General features: G+C 36.6%; 1 protein-coding gene across 1 annotated transcript in view; it reads left to right on the top strand.

Annotated features, from left to right (window-relative positions):
* Nucleotides 1–8980: 8980 nt before the first annotated feature.
* Nucleotides 8981–20601, top strand: part of TMEM161B (transmembrane protein 161B) — a 74944-nt gene continuing 63323 nt past the window's right edge. Inside the window, exon 1 of the mRNA XM_011978004.1 lies at nucleotides 8981–9106. The gene's annotated coding sequence lies outside the window, so the exon portion shown is untranslated. The remainder of the gene's footprint in view (nucleotides 9107–20601) is intronic.

Genomic DNA, 20601 nt, shown 5'->3' with positions numbered 1-20601 from the left:
GTTCACAGGCTGCTTCATATTGAACTAAGTCTCTTGCAATCTACAGTTTTCTCCACTTGTCCTTCTCCCTCTCCCTTTCTCCTGCAACATATTTGTTGAAATTAATTTGTCCCAATATTCTCCAAAATTGGATTTTTCATTTATATTTTCCATTCCAAAATATTACGTTGCGGTAGGTCTCATTGGCTTAAGGTTTTATTGGTGTTTCTATTTCCTGCAAATTGGATGGATCTAAATACCTGATTAGTATCAGGGTCAAATTTTTGATAAGATTTTAAAATCAGTAGTGGTGTTTTTCCATTAAGAAGCATATAATGTTTTCTTGTCATGTTAGCAGCTGTTGAAATGCAATAAATAAATCCATGTGTTCATTAGGAATTTCAAAATGGCAATTTTCTATCACTCCTCCATTTATTAGCTGGAATACGTGTATAAAGAGAACCCTCCCCTCCTCTACTATGCGGTTACCTACAGTTCACATAGAAAAAGCAGGACAAATGCCTACTAAAAAAACCAAACAAACTGGTTTTCAAAATAATGAATTGAGGCAACAGCATCTTTGCTGTTGACCAACTAAACGCTGTTTTACAATCATTACGTACTCATAGATTTAAAGACGCTTGATATGTTCCAATCAATTGGCATTTACTGTCCTTATTGACACTCAAATGGTCTCATCTATGGCCAGAAGGATGCTTTTCAGTTGTCTCCTGAGTCCATTTGATATGACACCCTCATAGTCTATAATAGCTTCCTTGCTATCTAGCACAACGCCAGGCTCATCTTGTACATTTCCTGTGCATGACTGAAATTAACCGCTATTCCAAGGGATTATGGAGTCTTTTGAACAGGGGTTTTTAACTTTAACGTTTTGGACATACACATTTCCCTTTATACATATTACATTTCCCTACCATAAGATCATAAAAATATTTTGCAATCTTTCTTTTGAAGGTTTAATATGTTTTCCTTTCACACTTACATCTTAGTCACCTGAAACTACTTTTTCTGTATGGTGTTAGGTAGGGAGGACCAACTTCATTTTTCCCCCTATGAATATCCAGCATCATTTACTGAAATGCTCTAGCTTTTCCTGCTGGTACGCAATGCCATCTCTGCCGTAAGTCAAGATTCCTTACAATCAGGATTCCTTATAAATCAATTTTTCCATCTCTAAGCAGTATTACAACATCCTAATTACTATGGTTTTAACAGATTTATTGAGGTACAATTCACGTACCAATTTACTCATTTAAAGTGCACAACTGAATTCATTTTAGTATATCTACAGAAACGTGCAACTACACATTTCAGAACTTTATTGCCTCAAAAAGAAACCGCGCCCTTTAGCTATCACTACCTTGGGCCCCCATCACCCCAAACTTTGCAAGCCCTAAACAACCACAATCTATTGTCTCAATACATTTCCTACTTTATACATTTTATTTAAATGGAATCATACGTGGTCTTTTGTGACTGGCTTCATTTCAGCATGCTTTCAAGGTTTATCCACATTCCAGCAGGTATTAGTACTTCATTCCTTTTGCGGCCAAATATATCCCATTATATAAATGCGTCACTTTTTGAGTATCTTTTCATGGATAAACATTTTATCGTTTGATGGATATTTGAGTTGTTTTTATGTTTTTGCTGTTATGAATATCTACAAGTCAATTCCATCTTAAATTTGCTTCTGGAATATCCTGAATTCTGCTCTTTGTCATAGAGACTTTAGAATCAGTTTGTCAAGCTCCTTGATAAACTCATTTGGGATTTCTATTGCAATTATCTTCATTGTGTAGGGGAGCATTGCCATCTTAACTCGAGTCTTTTAATAATTGAACACGGCAATTTTAAAATTAGATATTTTTAAAAGTCTGCCAATAGTTTTGTAATTTTCTACAGAGGTCTTCTATACCTTTTGTTAATTACCTATAGATAATTTATATTTTCAAAGCAATATAGTAAATGGTATGTTACAAAAGTCATTTTCTAACAGTTCATTTCTGCTGGAGAGAAATGCAATCCACTTTTGTATATTGATAGTCCTATCAGTCTGTTTTCACACTGCTATACATACTGAAGACTAATTTATAAAGAAAAGGGGTTTAATTGGCTCATGGTTCTGCAAGCTGTACAGGAAGCACAGTGGCTTCTGCTTCTGAGGCAGCTTCAGGAAGCTTCCAATCATGGTGGAAGGCAAAGGGTGAATAAGAGCAAGAGACGGGGAGAGCTACCACACAATTCTAAATTACCAGATCTCCTGAGAACTATTTCAGTCCTCAGAACTATTCAGTACCAAGAGGATGGTACTAAACCACTAATGAGAAACCTATTCCCATGATCCAATCTCCCACCAGGCCTCACCTCCAACATTGGGGATTACAATTCAACATGAGATTTGGGTAGGGACACAGATCCACACCATATCAATAGTATATTCAGAATCCTTGCAAAGCTCTTAAATAATTTATCTGTAGACTAAGTTATGTTTATTTCCAATTTTTAATCTTTTATTTTTCTTGCCTTATAATGCTGGCTAGGATCTCCAACATAGCACCTGTTCCTGATTCTAATGGACTGCTTCAAATACTTCATCTTAAAATACTGTTGCTGTAGTTTTATTAGCTTAAGGAAGTTCTACGCAATTCTAATTTGCCCAAAGGTTTATCCATGTCTGTTAATTTTTGCAAATAGTTTTCTTTTCCTGCATCTGTTTAGATAGCCAGATAGTTTTTCTAATCTTTTAATAAAATACATTCCTGGGTTAAATCCAACCTGATCGTGTTTTATTGTCTTTTCTTAAAAACAAATTTTCTGAGGTCTGTTTTATTCAGGATTTTTGTCTTTGTGAATATGACAGGGTTCTAATTCTTACTGCCCTTATCAAATCATTACTGCTCTAATAAACTCATTTTATTAGGCTTCTGTGACCTTGATGTTAAATTTGATAAGGGCAGTAAGGGCTAATTCCACAGTATATAAGTGGAATATACTATGTATGGAAGTAGAATATACTGTGGAATGGTTTGTGTAAAATTGAAATGATCTGTCCTTTGAAGGTTTCACAAAAGTCTCTGGGCATCATGATTTCTTACATCAACATCCCACCATTTATATTTTCCATTACTTGCTAGCTTTTGAAAAGTTACATTTTTCTGGAACTGTCTACTTCATTGATATTTTCCCATTATAAAGTTGTTCGTAATTTCTCACCAATCTCTACAGCATTTGTAACAATGTCCCCATTTTCACTTCTAATATTTATTTATTTATTTACTTTTTCCAAGAGACAAAGGTCTCATTATGTTGCCTAGGCTAGTTTCAAATTCCTGGCCTCAAGGGATGCTCCTGCCTTGGCCTCCCAACGTGCTGAAATTACAGACGTGAGCTACCACACTCAGCTTGGACAAAATATAAAACAAACATCTGAGAGCGTTAGAGACAATAAAGTATTCAGAAGGAAAAAACAGAGTTGTTGAATCCAGCATTTATATTAGCTTTTCCTCTGGAGTATCTTCTGATTCCTGAGATGATGGCTGAAAAGCTGAACAGAGTTTCTCACCCATAGAATTAAAAAGACAAAAACTGAAGTTTAGGGCCTGGTTTGGTAAACTCTGCATGCTTGAATTAGAACTTTAAAGGTCTACATTCTGAGAGAAAGTATGAACAGTAAGTAGACCTGCCTATATTCTAATTGTCTCTATCACTAACTGGATTAAGATGATCTTGGATTACTAGTGTCCAAAGGTCTTGCCAGGAGACATGAATTCTTTCTTTAGAAAACACCATCATATTGGACTTCAAAGTATAGTTTCCCCATAAACAATTCAATCAAAACAATTCTGACATTCAATTAAAACACAGCCTAAACCAAATTTTATATATTTATAATGTTTATAAAATAAATAATATAAAATAACATAAAAATAAGGGACATAAAAACAAGAAAATGTGATAACAACAAGAAAAGTGTCAGATAATAGTAGACACCATAGTTATTAGATACAGGTTTTAAAGTAATTATGATTAGTATGTTTGAGGAAATAAAAGATGAGATATTGGGTAAACAACTGGAAACAATGAAACAGAATCAAGTAGAAATGTTTGAACTGATAACCAAAAATGTAACTAAAATAAATGCTTCAAGAGAGATTTTTTTTTTTTAACAGATTAGAGACTACTAAAAGAAAATAGTGAACTGAAAGTTAAGAAGAAATATCCAGGATGAAACAGATAGGAAAATAAATGGATACAAGGGACAAAGTGAACTCTCAAATACACATGTTAAGGGGAATATCAAAAGAAGAGGAGAAAGGAGAGTGAAGGCAGAAGCAATGTCTGATGAAACATACCTAAGAATTTTCTCAAACAGCCTAAGGACATCACATCCAGATTCAAGAAACATTACAAATCTCAAAGAGGGAAAAAAAAAACCACACATACACACACACAAAAACAAACACAAAACACATGTGGGCACATCAAACTTAAGACAAACCTCTTAAAAGTAGCCATTCAAAAAAAGAGATTATACTGTGGCATATACTTTGAAGAGAAAAAAAACAAAATGGACATCATGTCTCAGAGGACATAATGGAAACCAGAAGGAATAAAATATATCTCCAAAATGATAAAATAGCTGCTAATTCAGCAAAAAGGTTCTTAAAAAATAAAAGTAAAATAAGACAGTTTCAGGACAGAAAATCTGAATGGAATTGCTACCAGTAGACATTCAAAGAAATATGAAAGTACGTCCTTCAAGAAGAAAAAAGATCTTAGATGGAAGCTCAGAATCCAGGAACCACAAAACACAAGAGAAAAAGTTAATGTTTGGGAAATGTAAATTCATACTGTATAAAAAAAAGTCTTGAGAATTTAGGAAATACATATCAAGAATATATAATGTATATAACATGAGGTGGGGCAGTAAATGAAGTTGATGTGTTCTCAGGTCCTTTCATTGTCCCAGAAGAAGTATAATACCAAATTATCTTAAAGATGATAAACCAAGGTTCCATGTTTTAATACCTGAGGTGAACAGTAAAAAGATACTAAAAGATACCTGTCAAGCTTATGAGGTAGAAAAAATGGAATAATTAAAAATAATCTAAAAGGTCTATATCCATACCACCCTGAATATGCTTGTTCTCATCTGATTTGGGAAGCTAAGTAAGGTTGGGGCTGATTGGCACTTGGATGAGAGTCTGCCTGGGAATATCAGGTGCTATGGCCTAAGGAAAAAAAAAAAAAAATCAAAAAAGCAAAAGAGAGAAAATGAAAATAGGAGAGGCGGGACAGATAAAATAAGAATAATGACAAACTTAAATCCAAATATGTTAGTAATTATGTAACATGTAAGCAGACTCTTTACTCCAATTAACAAATTACCAAAGTAGATTTAAAAAATATATTATCACTCTTTGCATTAAAACCAAACTACCATAAACTGGGTGACTTAAACAACAGAAATTTATTTCTCACAGTTCTGGAGGCTGGGCAGTTAAAGAAGAGTGCCAGCATGGTTGGCACAAATCAGGCCCTCTTCCTGATTTGTAGTTGTCTGTTTTCTTGTTGTGTCCTCACATGGTGAAGAGCAAAGAAAGAGGGGAAGCAAGCTGTCTAGTGTCTCTTGTTGTAAAGGCACTAATCCCATGGAGGGCTTCGCCCTCATTATTTAATCACCCCCCAAAGGCCCCATCTACTAATATCATGTCATTGGAGATTAGGGTTTCAATATAAGAATTCTGGTGTGGAGGGAGAGGGGACACAAACATGCAGTCTATAAAATGCTTTTTAATTTTTTGAGACAGGATCTTGCTCTGTGGCCCAGGCTGGAGTGCAGTGGCATGATCTTGGTTTACTGCAATGTCTACCTCTTGGGTCCAAGTGATCCTTCCACCTCAGCCTCCTGAGTAGCTGGAACTGTGGACACACACCATCACACTCAGGTAATTTTTAAATTTTTTTAGAGAAGAGGTCTCTCTATATTGCCTAGGCTAGTCTCTAACTCTTGTGCTCTAGTGATCCTCCCGCCTCAGCCTCCCAAAGTGCTGCAATAACAGGAGTGAGCCACTGTGCCCAGCCTAAAATGCTGTTTTACCTTAGACAATAAACATTTCCATTAGAAAGACTAGTCTAATGACTCTTTAAGAGCTAGATAAAATTCCACTAAGCATATATAACAATTGATCAATCTTATTGTATGTAAGACTGCAACAAACTTTTTACCATTATAGGTATTACTACAAATAAGTATTTGTCATAAAGCATTTTAAGGGCAATTTAAATGAAGTAACTTTTACAACATTCACTTAAATGATATTTCTTAAGGGGAAGGCGGGAAAACAAAACAAGGTCCCAGCCTTGGAGGAATTTATAATCTAATTAGGAGAACAGTATACATTAGGGAAAAAAAAATTACAATGAAAGCATACGACACTTATACTTCTTCAGAAACAGCAGAAATTTCTTAGCAGAAAAACTAATCAGAACATGTTGCAAAAAATACGGACTGAACTATGAAAAAGTGATATATCTTAATGGTTGAAAGAGTTCCAGGTCAGTGTGGGTATCACAACTTTTTGTTGGTCTTGAAAGCATTTGAGAACAGTTCTCACTCGGGATATTTCAACTCATCACAAAGCTCGAATGGTAAGCAACCAAGACTTTTCTCAAAGATTATGCTCCTAATTCCCTTGCTGAAACTACTGAATTTCTTTTCATCTCCATCATCTATCTTTTCTTCCCTTTCATAACCGTGCCCTTTCTTTGTATCTTCGTCAAAGACACCCACCTATTTTAAATAATGGAAACAGGAAAATTATTGTACTTCAAGGCAGGCAACCAACAGATAATATTATTATTCTACAAAATAAAAAAGACTGGGTGGCACTTCCTTAAAACATATATCCATTTTAATCATTAAATAGCATTACTTATATTACAGATTTTTCACATGTAATTGAGAGAACTGTGTGAAATAGAACATTAAAGGATATTAATCAAGTTATTTATCAACTTGATTAAATAAGGAACATTGAACTCCATGATCTATTAAAAATGATAAGCAGATAATCAAAACTACGATTTCTTTTTATGGTTTTACTCTGGCAGGAATGGATTCCATTCTGATAGTAATCCCAGTTTTACTGTCACATAGAAAATACTTTGTGAACTTCAATGACTGCCAGGTTTAGGACAGATATTAAGAACCACAGTGTCAGAAATGAAAGAATACAATTTCACAGAATGTGTTGTTTCTGACAGGTTGATAGCCACTTACCTTCTCCATCTTTTCTTCCCCATGGATAGCAGCTACTTCCCACAGATACACCAACAGACAATTTCAGCCCCTCTCTACCACACTTACCAGTTGCAAGTGCCCTGTGGCTCGTCTATTTACAACCCTGTCCCTACACAGCAGAAGCGGAACCCTTCAGGAAGTTCTGGATTCATCCTCAGCAGAATCTGTTTCACAAACTATTCTCCAGTCTCACCTCCCCTCCAGCTATTCTGTCAGTACTTACGATTCCTAGATCTTCTTTGTCACGCTGTTCGTCCCCCCACAAAACCAAATTTAAACAACAACAAAACCCTCATACACTCAGTCTGTGTCCCTTTCCTGACATAAAGCAACTGACCCTGTGCATGCTTCTTTTGGATGGCTGAGAACTCCAATTCCTTTGGGTCATTTACAGCTTGGATACCATACCCTCCAGGTACTCTGATAAGGAGGGTGAAATTTAGTATCTATACACCTGCCTACTCAACCTTCTTAACTTCCCTCAAAACTTCCTAGTTTCCCTTCCCAATTCCAACTTTATAAAAAACGTCACACTATGGCACAAAGTGAATTCATGGATGAAATTACTAACAGCTACAATTTAAGTAAGGATCCCCAAGTCGTGAGACAAATTTCTGGGTTGAAAGTGCTCTGTATATCCATTTCAAGCCTGCCTCCAGTACGACGTCTCATTATAATCAAATAAAAAGGCAGAAAAAGTTGACTGGAATAGAGTTTGGGAAAAACACAAAATTAAAAGGTGTATGAGAGTTTCACTTATTTGCATCTGATATAGATATATATCTATATATCGATAGATATCTAGGTATCTATCGATATATCTATAGAAAAAGAAAACCCCTCATACATTCAGTCTGTATCCCCTCTCCTGACATAAAGCAACTGGCCCTGTGCATGCTTCTTTTGGATGACTAAGAACCCCGATATATCGACATATCTGTCTATATCATAGATATAGATCACAGATATAGACAGATACCTATATGGAAAACGTCCATATTGGAACGTATTAAACAGGCAGAATTTTCTTCCTGGTTTCTCTGCTCTTGGTAGATGTTCTTCCGACTTCAATTGCCACCTGTGAATAGTGAAGAAACTTCTCACTATGAGATTCCATTGCCCTGAGGGAGGGAGAGCTACGGTACCCACTAAAGCAGGGAACAGAAGCAACTGAGGGGCAGGTCTGCGGAAATGAGGATATGCTAATAAGGGACCGAGTCGGGAAAGCTAGAGGGTAAAAAGAGGGCGTCAGTTAAGCTGAGACAAAACGACGGCCAAACGCGGTCTTGACACTCTAAATCACCTGGGTCTGGAGTCGACTCCCTTCGCGCACCCTCACTCCCAATCCCGGCCCCCTCCCGCCCCTCTCCCGCTCCCCACACCAACGTGTGCCTCCGTCACCTCTCAGGCAGTGGATGCGTTCCTGCTGAAACCACCCAACCTACCTCAGGGTCCTCGCAAGCGCAGCCACTGCGCTCCGCCCGCCGACGTACCTGTGCTGCGCCTGCGCCTCCTCCGCGCTCTCAAGGTCAGCACCGCCCCCAGCCCATAACCTGGCACCCACGGAAGTTGCTTTAGAGGACGTCCTGCGTATCTTCACCTCTGCGTGGCGTGGGGTCGACGGCGCTCTGGAGAAGGGAGGAACTTCCTGTCCCGCGCGCGCACAACTTCCGGCAGAGCCGGAAGACCCTCTCTTTCGCTGTTTGAGAGGCTCCCGGCTCAAGGACCGGGAGGTGAGAGGTTTGAGACTGTCCCGGGGACTCCGGGGTGTCTGGTCCACGACTTATCCTAGGCGCCATGGTGAGTTCTTCTGTGGGAGCAGGAGTGACAACGGTGGGGCGAAAAGGGTGGGGAGGTCAGTCCTGTAAAAAGAGCCATCAGGTGCTCTGCTCAGAATGGAGTGAGTTGAGACGTTGGGATGAGCTGTTGGGCAGGACCCACCACCTGTCCTAGGGTGTCTGAGCCCCTGAGGAAGCAGCGTTACGCCTGCCTGGCTGGGAAACTAGCGGGCCGGAGGTAGGGGCGTATCTGTCAGGGAGTATGGACTGGGTAGCCTGCCTGTTAATGGCCCATTTACTGTGTATGGCCTGTGGCGCCAGGTGATCCCAGAGCTGACCTTGCCGGGTCAATCACCTCTTCTGCGCCCCCTTCCCCAGCGCAGAACAGTGGCCAAGAACTTCGAATCTTAGAAATGCGTTTAGCCTCTCCAGGTGGACACAACGGGTCTCCTTCTTGTACAGGATCAACACCTGTCATTTAAAGAAACGGCAGCCCCCTTATTCTTTACACTTAGCCATTTCATAATTGAAAAGGGTGTCAAATAGAAAACCCGAATTAGTAAGGACAGACTTTATTCGAAAGGAATATTGCAAGGGTGTGGAGGAGGTTGAAGGAACTGTTGCAGTAGGGAGAAGGACCATAAGATTTGCATGCCCCTTAAAGATTAGGCAGAAAGGGTTTGTCTTTTATAGGGAGGGGTAAATAAGACGTCAGGAATTAGGGTGAAAAGGTGGGTATGATCCGACAGTAACCAGATAATGTTTTACCCTGAGCCCATCTATTCTGAGGAGGAGCTGTTAAGAGAGGTTTGTATATGTTGTTTCAGACTGGGGAAGGACAAAATTCAGGTACCCCACGGAAGAGAATCTTGAAGTTTGGCTAAGAAGTACTTTGTTCCGATTGATCTGTGGGACAGGTACTTCAGCAAGTCATTTACGGAGCAAAGGATGGGAATTAGAAGGGTCTGGTTATGGCCCTGTTTTAGGTAAACAAGGGGTAGGGGGGGTATGGATCGACCCTTAGGCTTATCTGAGTTCTACAGGAAAGGTGATTCTTTGCAGCAAGCCAATTTCTCAAAACACAAACAGGGGCAAGGGGTTTCTTACCCTTTGCAGTTTTTCCAAGATCACAGGGCTCTGGTGAAGTTCATTATTGTCATTTTCTTCACTGTATACAAGATTTCAGACCCTCGCCTGCAGAGGCGTCTGTCCTGGAATTTAACTTCAGTTTGCTGTGTATTTTCAGGGCCAAATATTGCCAACGAACGTTATTGTGTGTGGTGATTGGCTTTTGAATGACTTAGAAACTTAACAGAGTGTAGAACAAAGATCTTCAAAATAATGTAGTTCCTGGTCTACTTTAACAGATAACCTATCTCTTTAAAGTGGTTTTTTTTTTTTTTTTTTTTTTTTTTTTACCTCAGTGGATAATACGGTTTTTATTGAGTTGTTTTTTTTTTTTTTTTTTTGTATCAGTGAAATTAGGCAAGGATAGGGAAAACAGAACTGGGAGGAACCAAAGCCTAGTAATCACTCTTCCATCCCCATTTTTACAGAAGAAAGAATCTGGAGTCTAGAAATTGACAGTGATTTATCTAAAGCAACAGTAGTTTGGCAGTCTGGACTAAAACTCATATTTTCATTTTTAAAATTTTAGATTAACTTTTGACTTTTTGGTCTGAAAAGTTGAAGATAAAGTATAATTAAAATACTTAAACTCATCGTAGTCACAGAAAAGCTGAATGTGAGCTTGTTCTCAGTGTTTTGGAATACTAGAAGTAGAACCCTTCTTATCCTGTCAGTTCAGAAGAGGTAGTTAATGTTTAGAACTAATGTAATCTTACGCTGTTTTTCTGAATGCCATTTTAGAGCTAACTAGTTGGCTCTCTTCCTTCTGGAATTGCTTATATTTCTGAGCTAATTATCTTGGCTGAGTTTTATCTTTCCCAGCTATGAAATTGATAATGTCTGTATATGCAAGTGTGGTTAATGCTTGGAATTTTTCAAAAGAAAGAGTTTAACCATTAAATGAAGTGAACATGGGCTGAATTTATTGAGGATTCAGCTCGTTGAAATCAGAACTTGTTTTGCATTGCGGGGGCCTAATGATATTATGGAAAGAACATTAGTATTGAACCCAGAGGACCCAGATTCTGCTCATTGTTAGTTATATAGATTTGGAAAAGTCACTCAATTTTGATAAGAGTTCCAAATTCCTCCCAGATAAGAGAAGTGGGACTTGATGGGTACTAAAGCACCTTCTTACATTTGTGATTCCATGACTACTCAGAACATTTTTCAGGATAGTTATGTGTTTCAGATTAAATAAAAGTCTGATTTCCACTGTTTTGTTTCCGTGCCATTTTGGTTTAAGTTTGATTTCCTTTATCATTCTCTTTTTCATTTTTTTCATAAGTCACATAGATAATACTTGGAATCTATGTGTGTTTGGCCAAGTCTTTCACTACTATCTTAAATACTGCTCCAGAATGGAACGCAACTCTTGGAATGTTTTGATTTAATTCTTGTTTTAATTAATGATAAACTAATTCTGTGCTCTCATTCTCTGACACATTATGTAAACCAAAACTCAATGGATACCTGTGTCTATAATAAGGTTTTTGTATTATGAATACAGGAGAATAGGATTATGATACAGACAAAATACTGAACCCACGCTTAATTTTTATGCTTTCAAGTTGTGAAGACAAGTCTATGGGAAATTTCCTAATGGAATAAAGCCATTTGCTCTATTGCACTTTCCTTTTTGAAAATTACAGACCAACTTTGATCAAATAGAAATCTTTCTACCATTCAAGCTAATTTGTGGGAGATAGGTAGATTAGAGCTAGCTCCTGGAATTGCAGATGTCATGGCTTGCATTTGTGTATCATCCTGTAGTAACTTACTGCTGGAATTGAACAATGGTTTGTGGGCAGGTGTGGGAGAGGGGGCCGTGGGGAGGTTGTAAACCTTTGCCATAATCAAGTGGATTTAATGAGAAGTTTTCTTTTTGAGGGTAGTGGAGGGGAGTGTTGGGAAGAGTGTAGTAAATGCTATAAGAGAAACACATATAATAGTCCCAAAGAGTACAGCGGAAATAAATTAATTCTAACTGAGAGCAGGTTGGGTCACGTAGTAGGTCACAGGTTCCCAACCCCTGGGACTGTGGACTCCTACTGGTCCATGACCTGTTAGGAACTGGGCTGCACAGCAGGAGGTGAGTGGTGGGCAAGTGAGTATTAATGCCTGAGGTCCATCTCCTGTCAGATCAGTGGTAGCATTATATTCTCATAGGAGCGCAAACCCTGTTGTGAACTGTGCATGCGAGGGGTATGGGTTGGATGACCCTTATGAGAATCTAATGCCTGATGATCTGAGGTGGAACAATTTCATCCCGAAACCATCCTCCCTCCACACTGCCCCCACCATGTGTGAAAAAATTTGTCTTCCATGAAACTGATTCCTGACGCCAAAAAGGTTGGGGACTGCTGTAGTAGGTGACTTCAACTGAGTTTTTAAAGTGGGTTAATATACTAGTTTTCAAGCTTGAGTTTGCATAGGAATCATCTGTACTACTTTATAAAAACACTTCTCTGGGCTCATAATTTGTGGTAGCATGAAGTTTTAGAATTGTATTTTTAAATTTTATAAAAATTTTTACTTTAAGTTCTGGGATATATGAGCAGAACATGCAGGTTTGTTACATAGGTATAAATGTGCCATGGTGGTTTGCTGCATTTATCAACCCATCATCTATGTTTTAAACTCTGGATGCATTAGGTGTTTGTCCTGATGCTCTCCCTCCCCTTGCCCCCAACCCCCTGACAGTCCCCGGTGTGTGATGTTCCCCACTCTGTGTCCATGTGTTCTCATTGTTTAACTCCCACTTATGAGTGAGAACATGGTTTGGTTTTTTGTTCCTGTGTTAGTTTGCTGAGAATGATGGCTTTAAGCTTCATCCATGTCCCTGCAAAGGACTTAAACTCATTTTTTTTTTATGGCTGCATAGTATTCCATGGAGTATATGTGCCACATTTTTGTGATCTAGTCTACCATTGATGGGCATTTCAGTTGGTTCCAAGTCTTTGCTATTGTAAATAGTGCTGCAATAAACATACATGTGCATGTATCTTTAGAGTAGAATGATTTATAGTCCTTTGGATATATACCCAGTAATGGGATTGCTGGGTCAAATGTTATTTCTGGTTCTAGATCTTTGAGAAATCGCCACACTGTCTTCCACAATGGTTGAACTAATTTACCCTCCCACCAGCAGTGTAAAAGCGTTCCTGTTTCTCCACAGTCTCGCCAGCATCTGTTGTTTGCTGACTTTTAAAATAATTGTCATTCTCACTGGCACAAGATGGTATCTCATTGTAGTTTTGATTTGTATTTCTCTAATGACCAATGATGATGACCTTTTTTTTCGTATTTCTTGGCCACATAAATGTCTTCTTTTGAGAAGTGTCTGTTTATATCCTTTGCCCACTTTTTGATGGGGAGTTGTTTTTTTCTTGTAAATTTGTTTGTTTCTCATAGATTCTGTATATTAGAATTGCATTTTTAATAAGTTCTGCAATTAAGTTTTTTTTTTTTTTTTTAATCCTTACTCTAGTACTGGATGCAGTTCAGAGTTAAATTGGTGGACCTTAAACCCCTACTAGAGAGAAATGCAAGTATAAGAGACTTTGATGGAAATACTGGAGGTCCTTTTGCTAGCTCAGTGGTAATTTGACATGTACAGTTTGAAGGATGGATTCGGTCAGGTATTAGCAGTTAACTACTAAGGTTAACTTTTAGGTTTAAAACATTCAGGTTTCTTCTCAGTTCTCTGACTTTATTTTCTTCTGACTGCTTTCCTTCACTACTTTCTTACTATAGAGGCCTAGTTGAAATAATGTTATAGACTGACTTTTCTCTTGGTTAGTATTTGGTTGGTTCAAGGTTGGTTTTTAAGATTAGTTGATACTTTGGGCTTTGATCCACTTTAAAAAAAAAAATTGTTTCTTTTGTTTTCTTTGGGACAAAAGCCTAAAGTGCATTAAGTTGATTTCAGAAAATCAGAAGATATTCTAAAGATATTCATTTCTAAGAGAGAAGTTATTATTTTCTTACTGTCGTTAACATGGTTTTGCCCATGTTAATAAGAATGAATACAGCTTGTCTCAAAGGAACTTTTTAGAAATAAACTTAAGTGTAAACTGCCTTTCTACTCTTTGTATACCACTTACCTTTGAGTTATAGAAAAAAAGAAATCCTTACAGTCATGGTGAAATGAATATTCTCTTGACTTCGAAATGACTGTACCTTTTGTTTCACCAAACTTTAAAAAAAGTTCTTAAATCATTCATTTGTTATGTATTCACCATCTGTATGCCAGGCACTGTTCTTGGCAACAGGGATATAACTGCTTAAAAGCAGAGACAATCTCGACCCTCATTTATTGGGAGAGGCTGATGATAATCTCATGATGAAATGAGCATGTAATATGTCAGTCGTGATACATTTAACAAAGATAGAGTAAGGGGATAGAAAATACCTGTTTTAGATAGGGCGTGTAGGGAAAGCTTCAATGAGGAGGTGACATTGTGGCAAATTTGGATGCATAGATATTCAGCCCATGTGACTGGTACCTATGCGTACATATTTATTAACTGCTCCTGAAAAATTATTGTAGTGCAGTGTATCTAAAAATCAAGCACAAAGCTCATACTGTTTTCAATTGTATAAATCTTTCCATAAATTTATTTACTGTCAACTTTCCAAACAGTAAACAGAAAAATAATAGAAGTGTGTGTTTTTAAAGATAGTAATCGATTATGTGAAATTTCATGTAGTATATTTGATTTTTGTGTCACATTAAAATTTTTTTGCAGACTTTTTAAAGAGTAGTTTTAGGTTCACAGCAATTTTAAGAGGAAGATACAAGAGATTTCCTAGATATTCCCTGCTCCCACATATGCATGTCCTCTACTATTATCAACATCCTTCTCCAGACTGATAAATTTCTTACAACTGATGAATCTATATTGACACGCCATAATTGCCCAAAGTCCATAGTGTACTTTGGGGTTCATTCTTGGTGTTGTACATTCTATGGGTTTGGATATAGTTGGAATCTTACAGTATGTAGACTTTTCAGATTGACTTCTTTCACTTGGGAATATGCATTTAAGGTTCCTCTCTGTCTTTTCATGGCTTAATAGTCCATTTCTTTATAGGGTTTAATAATATTCCATTGTCTGATGTACCACAGTTTATTCACCTACTGAGGGATATCTTGGTTGCTTCCAGATTTTGGCAATTATGAATAAAGTTGATATAAACATCTATGTACAGTTTTTTGTGTGGACAAAAGTTTTCAGCTCCTTTGGGTAAAAACCAGCAAGTGCAATTACTGGATGATATGGTAGGACTGTAAGGAACTACAAACTGTCTTCCATAGAGGTTATATCATTTTGCATTACTACCATCAATGAATCAGCGTTTCCATTGCTCTACATTCTTGCCAGCATTCGGTGTTGTCAGTGTTCTGGATTTTGGCCATTCTAATAAGTGTGTAATGGTATTTCCTTATTTTAATTTGTATTTTTCTAATGACATGATGTGGAACATCTTTTCATTTTTTTACTTTCTGTCTGTATGTGTTTGGCAAGGTGTCCTTTAAGGTCTTTGATGCATTTTTTAAATAAGGTTGTTTTCTTGTTGAGTTTAATTAAGAGTTGGTTATATTTTGTATAACAGTCCTTATCAGATATGTCTTTTGCAAATATTTTCCCCTGGTCTGGTTTGCTTTCTCATTTCCTTGGCATTGTCTTTTACAGAGCAGATTTTAATTGTAATGAAGTACAGCTTATCAGCTCTTTCTTTCATGGATCATGCCTTTGGTTTTTTGTCTAAAAAGTTGTTGCCTTGTCCACAGCCATCTATGTTATCTAACAGGACTTTTATAACTTTGAGTTTTACGTTTAGGTCTATGTTCTATTTGAGTTAACTTTTGTGAAGAGTGTAAGGTATGTGTCTAGAGTCTTTTTTTTTTCTTTTGCACCTGAATGTCTAGTTGTTTCAGTACCATTTGTTGAAATGGTTTTTTTTTTTCCTCCATTGTATTGCCTGTGTCCTTTTGTCAAAGATCATTTGACTATATGTGGGTCTATTTCTGACCCCTCTATTCTATTCTGTTGATCTGTTTATTTCTTCTTTCATCCATAACAGAGTCTTTATTATTCTAGCTTTCTAGTGAATCTTGAAGTTGGTTCATGTCAGTCCTCCAGCTTTGTTCTTCAGTATTGTGTTGGCTCTTCTGGGTCTTTTGCCTCTTCAAATAAACTTCAGAACATTTCTTTTTCTTTTTCGTTTTTCTTCTTCTTCTTTTTTTTTTTTTTTTTTTTTTGATATCCTTAAAGTAACTTGCTTGGATTTTGATTGTAATTGCATTGAATCTGTAGATTAAGTTGAGAAGGACTGCCTCCTTGGTAATATCCTTTTCATGAACATGGAATATCTCTCCATTTATTTAGTTCTTTGATTTCAGTCATCAGAGTTTTGTAGTTTTCTTCATACAGATCTTGGCAGATTTTATTAGATTTATCCGTTAGTATTCATTTTTTTCTGGGTGCTAATGTAAGTAGTATTTTTAATTTCAAATTCCACTTGTTCATTGCTAGTATGTAGGAAAGTGATTGACTTGTATATTAACTTTGTATCCTGCAACCTTGCTATAATTGCTTATTAGTTCCAGGATATGCCACCTATTTTTAGTCTTTTAAGTTATTGCAGTTCTTAGAGAATACAATTACAACTCACTTACCCAATGATTTTTATGTTCACATCTTTTAATTGTATAAAACAGGCATAGTAGTTCTGTTGTTAAAGTAGGTTAAATATCTTTTGTGTTTTGGCTATAAACTATAAGATTTAGAAAACCTAAAACAGTTTAAACTTTTGCTACTTTGATACTGAGACTTGGGATCTTAGTATCTTATTTTAAATTAAAAACATTCTTAATCGTTATGAAAATCGATGTGTGTGAGGTGTGCTGGCAAGCACCTGTAGTTCCAGCTACTTGGGAGGCTGAGGTAGGTAGATCACTTGAGCCCAGGAGTTTGAGATTGCAGTGAGCTGTAATCATGCTGCTGCGCTCCAGCCAGAGAAACAGAGTGAGACCCTGTTACAAAACACAAAACAAAAACTAAAAATGACTATTTGAAAAGTAAAAATAAATACATGGCATTAAAAGTGTGCTTGAACTAGAATTCTATGATTTTTATAGTTTGATTCAAGTTTCTGTGATTCTGATTGTGTAAATGTGGAAATACTGTTGATGAACATTTAGCTGAATGTACATTATAGGATACAAAGAGAGGAATATTCAGTTTCTATGAAATTCGAGAAGGGTTTCGTAAAGAAAAGTTTGGACAAGATTTTTAAGGGTGAGTAGCAATACGTCTGGTGGGTAAGAAATTAAATTTTACTTTTCCTCAATAACGATAGCAGCTGCATTTATTTTGCATTTAATATTTACCGCGTATTATTCTACATTCCACTTATATTGACTCATTTACATCTTTATGAAGTAGTTAAATTCTGTTTTTTTAAACCTCTATCTTACAGATATAGAAATGGAGGCACAGCAAGATTAGATTAACTTGTCCAAAATCACACAGCTAGTGATGACAGAATTTGACTTTTAACCCAGGCTTGTTGTCCATTGTGTTGTTGTGCCAGTCTGACTATTGTTTATCTTGAGTAAGATTCAACTTATGAAAAGATTGAATTTCACAAGTTCAATCTCGTGTTTGAAATGCAAAAACATTTTCCTATAGAAAACATAATTAGTAATGATATTTTTAGAAAATGTGTCCCAAACCTAGTTAATACCTAATATATCTCTATAATATTCAAGCAATTAATCATTACTATCCAGCATAGCCGTACTGATTAACATTTCTAACTAGGTGTCAAACATACGTGCCACTGCTGCAGTAAGTCAAAAGATTCTTTCATATTTCTTCTGCCTTAACTGCATCCACTTAAGGCACTGCTTTACACCAAAGCTTTAATTTCTCTTAGGCCTGAAGATGCACTTCTAGTAACACTGATGAGTTGAAGAGCAATTTGAGAAATTGGGGATGAGAAGTTCTCCTGAACTTGAATTTCTTGTAAGTGTAAGCATTTAGTGAGTTGCACTTGTTCCAAGCCTATCTCACAGTTATCCCAGTTCTTTTCCTGAGGACTCTTCTTTCCACTTGGGCTATTTGCAACTAGAACTAACTTTCTTCTTCAGGTTGCAAAGAAGAATGTAATCTTGTAGAGTACCTTGCCTTTCCTTCCATACATTCAGCAGACATAGTTACTTTAAGGGATTTTACTGCTAGGAGAATTTCATAGGTCATATTCCCATGTTACTGCTTCACAGGTGTTTACTAATTTACTTGCTTATCACAGAAATCCTCTAGGGGAAAAAGAGACAATAATGATGGGATGTTCTAGTAAATTTTTGGAAGTAGAGAGGTTCGGATTGTGAAGAGGAGATGAGATAAATAGTAAGTGGCACTGCAGAGAGAAAGGGAGATTTTTCTCTACTGGTAGAAGTGGCTGATGAAGAAGGAACTTCAACAAGCTGTTCTGCTCCGTGTTATATGATTATAGACTGCCAACAGTTAATGCCGTGAGTACTTGATACCATAAAGCTATGGCTGTTTTTAAAGTAAGATTAATACTTTTATCTTTGTGATAAGTAATTAGAAGCCCTTTGAAATACTAATCTAAATTATTTGTTTATATAACTATCTTATGTCTGCCCTTTACACAGCGCTTAGCTGATTTTTGTTATCTTTTACCTGGTGATTGCCACCATTTGCCCCAATGTACTGAACCACTTAGAAAAAGCAATGTCATAGTTTCCTGCTTTCTTTTTCTAAAAGAAAAAGTCATACAGCAAGGTTCTGTTACTGAAGCCAAGACTTCATTACCTTTACTATTATGGAGTATTTTTATTATTTCTGGAGATTTGGGGCCTTTTTACAATGAACATAAATGATCAAATTCTTATGGTTTATGGGGATATGTATTTAAGTATTCGTGTTCCATAACTAGAACCATTTGTTTCTGCATTCGCCCTTGGTCAAGAGAGAAAGCATGACATTTTTTCCTTGAAAGATTTGTTTTTATTGATGGTTAAATTTATTACTAGAATTTTACTTATGTTTAAATTAATGCTTACTTCCTCCTTCCTCCCTTCCTCTGAGAAGATTAATTAACATCAGGACAATGAAGCTTCATTGTATCAGTTATTACTAGACAGTTTAGTTGTTTGGGTAGGATATTGCATGTTGAATGTAACGGTCTTTTCTTATCATAGTCTTTAAGAAAAAGTAGAAAAGAGCCCGGATAACGGGAATTAAAAATAATTACCAACAAAATATGTTTTCTAGTCAGTAGGGACAGATAAGCAAGCTTTAAAAACATTCATTGTACTGCAGGTCATAACTTTAATTGAGGCATTTAGTTCTTGATGATTCAAACTATTTTCTAATTTGATTTCAACTAACATTTACTGAATGCTTATTCTTGATTTTAATAGAGAGCTTCCCACTTAATCATTCTTATCAGAAGTGTTTAATGTCATCATAGTTCTTTCTCTTGATAACCACTAAAAAGAAAACGTTTGGATTATAAAGAAAATGAATCATTTAAAAAGAGAGAATTGGCCACGTATCTGAGAGATAGATTTTTTTTTTTAACTATAGAACTGTTGGCATTCACAGGTCTTTCCTGAGAGAAATACCCACAAACTACTAATTGAGGTGAATATAATGGGTGGTGGGCTAGGTGTACTCCTTTAATTTGGAACTCGGATTTCCTTTCAGGTCTTATAAATATTAGCTCATTTAATCTTTATGAGAAAGAATTATTCCTTGCCATTAGCAATAATTACACAGGCTTTTTTTGTGGTTTAGAAATGTTAAATCTGTGAATGCCAGTGATCAATTGTGTATTTAGCTAAAATATTGCAATCATAGACAATATGATCTGTTTGGTATTTTGGAGATCATTTGCCAGCCTTGTCATTTTGTAGATAAGGAATGAATCCCAGGGAGAGCTTTTCTAATTGCTGTGTAGCTAGTTATTGACAGAACTACTTCGATCCTAGCGTGTTTAATTATTTAATGCGTTAAAAATATTTACAATGAATGCATTTACCTAACAGTTAACATTAGGGGTACACATTAAATTTTCTTGGCTTTTGTGTATGGCTTAAAATTTAGTTAAGCTGAAATTTTTATATTAAATTTGTTTAATGAAGCTTTATCAGTGCACTTTGAGCAAAGTTTTGATTTTTAGTTTGTTTAAAGGAAAAATTTTGTTTGTTTGTTTGTTTGTTTTTTGAGACAAATTCTCGCTCTGTTGCCCAGGCTGGAGTGCAGTGGTGTGATCTCGGCTCACTGCAACCTGCGCCTCCTGGGTTCAAGTGATTCTTGGTATTCTCGTGCCTCAGTCTCCCGCGTAGCT

This window comes from Mandrillus leucophaeus, unplaced genomic scaffold (assembly GCF_000951045.1).
Source record: "Mandrillus leucophaeus isolate KB7577 unplaced genomic scaffold, Mleu.le_1.0 Scaffold187, whole genome shotgun sequence".
Classification (NCBI taxonomy): domain Eukaryota; kingdom Metazoa; phylum Chordata; class Mammalia; order Primates; family Cercopithecidae; genus Mandrillus; species Mandrillus leucophaeus.
This window is presented reverse-complemented; position numbering and strand designations above follow the sequence as displayed.